We start from the raw sequence: 4158 nt of genomic DNA on the forward strand, positions 1-4158 counted from the left end.
TCGACATTTTGATTTAAATGCCAATACTAATTTTACATCGCTAATTATATTTTGTGAAGGTTTTTAAAAAGTGTAGCTAATTATGCCCATTTTATCGATGTTTATGATTTTGCGTAGCTAATTATATTTTTTACTTACGTAAAATTTTGCATAGATAAATATTGCATCGGTAAAATCTTTATTTCTTGTAGTGATTCCAAGGAGCTGAGACAATGCGGAGTTTGAAGTGCGCAAGAAGCAATGGCAAGGCAGTAGGAGATGACCGGCAACATGATAGATAATGGATGTGGGGATACAATCCCTCTCTTCAACATGGACTCTAGGATCCTTGCCAAGGTGATTAAATACTACAAAAAGCATGCTGGGGCCACCAATTCACTTGACAAATATGGCTATGCTGACAAGGAGATCAAGAGCTGGGATGCTATGCATATCAATGTACACTAAGCCATGCTCTATGACCTCCTTTTGGTGATATCCTCAAGCCTTCCTCCTCTCTCTCTCTTTTTTCTTTCTTGGGCTCCGGGGATTTTTTTCTTTCTAGGGATTAGATGATCGCCTCCAGTGTTTTGCTCTAAGATTAAAGAAGCTCGGTGTTTGATATGTTGAAGGTGTTATATATGGGATGATACGAAATATTGTGTTCACTTTTAGAGAAAAGAGAGCTTGAATCTGAAATAAATTTAATTCAAAACTCATTGAGTGGATTATCTCTACTTTATATTGCATATGCCTAAACTATTTAGAGAGAGACAATGATCCAAAAATCCATTGTCTATAGATAAAATTTGATATCAAGACCACATTACAAAGTTAGAGCAAATTAAATAAAACCTATCGTGAATAATAGATAATAAATTGACATAAATTTTTATATCAAGGCCAAAGTACAAAATTGGATATTTGACATTATGTCCCCACATCTATTATAACATGCTTATGTGAGAGATGAGCTCGTAGCATTGAATATGTGTTTATTGATATATCAGGTTCTCTATAATCTGAATAAAGGGTTCATTTATAGCTGATGTTCTGAGTATTTCATCATGTTCTGTATATCTTGTTTATTATTATTTTTCTAAATTTGGACAAAAGAGATGGCAATGCCCATCAATATTCCATCAGAAGCATCAAATATATGTTCTTTATATATTTGGGATCCTCTATATGTAATCATATAATGAGTTAAATATATAGTTTTGTTTAAGATATACGTGAGTTGATAAACATGCTCCGCTCCATTTATTCTCCTTTTTATTCGGTATGGTGTTCTTTCCTTGCCCCATATGACCGAGGTTGTAATGTTATAGGAATAAATTGTAAAGTTTGACCCTCATGTGCATACATATACAAAAAATGAACTAAGTTATATGTTCTAAATTTTATTTCAGTCACTACCTTATTATTTGTTTTAACACAAAAAACTGTATTTCTATGATCAAAGAACATATTGTTTCTATGGGAGGAGATTTCAACAATGAAAATGTTCTTCAGATGATGATCAAATTTGCTTTGTATCTCATCCTAGTGATCCATCCTATGATGTCTTATTTTTGTTGAGCTATGTGAGAGAAAACCAAGATTACATAACCTTTTCTATGTTGATTTCGGGCTGTCAATTATCTCAATATCAATAGTCTCTTGGACCTCATATGTGATAAAGTGGCTAACATGGTTAAGAGAAAGAGTGTGGAGGAGATCTACAAGGCTTTCAACATTAAAAATGACTTCACTCTAGAGGAAGAGGAAGAGATTTGAAAGGAGCACTGATGGGCTTCGAGCGAAAGTGTGCACATCCAACTCTAGATATTATGCTAGGTAGCATGTGGTTGATTGATGGCATAAGGAAGCTAAGTTCTTATATAAGTAGCTTTGCTGAACTAGGGTAGGTAATGGATAGAACCTAAAAGCTATAGCTAACTCTTAACACTAACTTTCTTCTGAGATATTTTCATTAGTTTTGTTCTTTAGTTTGTTTAGCTACATGATTTGAACATGTGTTTTATGATTTAAAATTTTGTTAATGACTATAAACTTAGCTTGGAACACTTTCAACTATTAATGGATTTGTGCCATGGGATATTCATTTTATAGTCCTACTTGTTCCTTCTATTGTACATCTCTGCATTTTCATTTCATATACCATCATTGTTTCTTTAGATCATTATTGAAGAAATAAAAATATTTGAGAATAACACTAACATCACTGTTGATTATTTCTTGTGAGTATATTCCATGAATGATGGCATGACAGGGAGCTATTAATATGAATTGTTTTCCTCTAGTAAAAGCAATGATAGAGGTGCATAATTCCTGTATATGAAATTTAGTGAAGGATTATTGAACTTTTGGAATTTATTCATAAACAAAGGAAGGATGTATGCTAAGTTGTCTGACAAACATCAATTTAGCTTGAGGAACTACTTGTCATGGCTTTTTTTTTTTTTAATGATATGATTAAAAAATGTTTCGCTTTGTTATAGTTCTTGCTTCAATGAATATAGACACTAACCATACTAAACAATCTTTAGAGTTAAACCTCTCAAATATTTTTGTAATATCCTAAAAATTTATTGTTATATGCAAGTCTCTAGATTTTGTGAAAACAAGTAATGGTGCTTATGGTAATATAAATCATAGATTGGTTGGATGGTGTTATGACACAATTAATGAAAGGAAGAAGGAAAAAACCTCGTGTGCAAAGAGATAGTGATAGGGTTACCTTGAGGTTGCATTTGAGCTAAACACTAGTCTAAAATTTTTTTAACAAAATAAAAGACTAGCATACAATATTAATTAAAACTCAAAGTTAGACTGAAGAGAATCTCAGAGGATGGATAAACTATTTGAGCCTTGGTCTATTTTATTTTAGATTAGTTGCCATTGACCTAGCCCATGTCCATTCTACAAAATATGTACATTGAAAATTGAATATTCATATATGCCATTTTCACATATCCAATATAACTTTTGATGGAGTCCTCGTAAGAAGTGAAAAAATTCAATTTGTGAAGTTACTAACTGATTTTGAATTGGCATCATCAAATCCTAAATAGGATAAGTGAATTATAAATTTTACTTAAAAATAAAATCCATATGAGGTTTGTTTTTTGTAACAAAAGGATGATATTGTTTGATTTCATCCATTGGAATTTATTGGCTATTCTATTAATTCCATGGTCGAAGTTAGTGAAAATTATTTATGATTATTCATGAATTATATGCAGGAGATCCTTCAATGACTATGAATCCAAAGACTCAATGGCCAGAATTACATAACTTGATAAAATCAATCTCATTTTTGGCTGATACTATTTGTCTCTTTCTTCCTTAAATGGATTAGAGAAGCATGCCAAAAGAGGTTTATTCATTAAAAATGGGACTATCTATTATTCAAAAAAAATTAGAAGTATTAGTATAATGAGATATGAGTTGATCTGCGAACTAACATACAAAGAATTGAAAATTTAAACCATAGAATAAGATAATTATGCATTCCCATCGTAGCATCTCTAGCCTCACGTGCTAGTTCTCTTCGGCAGACACCGAGACCATGGTATCAAGGCCATTCCGTATGTTAGAAAATAAATTGGGCTAAGGAATATAAGCACGGATAGGTCAACAACAACATTAGAGCAGGCTAGGTTAGGTCCACGCCTGGTTCTTATGGCGGGGTCCAAATAACCGTTGGAGGAGGAGGGAAAAAAAAAAATCTAAGAGAAGAGTCCCGATGGGAGTCTTCTTCTCTGATGATATCAGGTATATCCTCAACTCTTTGACCAAGAATTAAGTTTAAAGCCCCCTAAATTTTTGGCTATTGTACATTACAAGTAAAGATAATAAATAAATACAGATGTCCATACCATCTACAAATAGCAATAGCATCTTGATAATTTTGGATTATATATCTTAAGGCTTTCATGATAAAACTTGATGACAAAATAATTTTTTTTTTGATTGCATTGCCATCAACATCACCTCATACTACTGCATCTTTGATATCCTGATAAATTTTTGACTGTAATTGTTTCTTATTTCTTCTGATGTAATCCAACTTTTCCTCTTCAATGCATGCAAAGGAGTCAACCACATGTAGGAATAATCTTCCACCTCTTATTAATATTTTTTCTTTATGATGTCTTTGCTATATTCTATAAG

General features: G+C 32.2%; 1 pseudogene; it reads left to right on the forward strand.

Moving 5' to 3' along the window:
* Nucleotides 1–258: 258 nt before the first annotated feature.
* On the forward strand, nt 259–1806 carry LOC140850899 (SKP1-like protein 5; annotated as a pseudogene).
* Nucleotides 1807–4158: the final 2352 nt, after the last annotated feature.

This window comes from Elaeis guineensis, chromosome 4, assembly GCF_000442705.2.
Source record: "Elaeis guineensis isolate ETL-2024a chromosome 4, EG11, whole genome shotgun sequence".
Lineage (NCBI taxonomy): Eukaryota > Viridiplantae > Streptophyta > Magnoliopsida > Arecales > Arecaceae > Elaeis > Elaeis guineensis.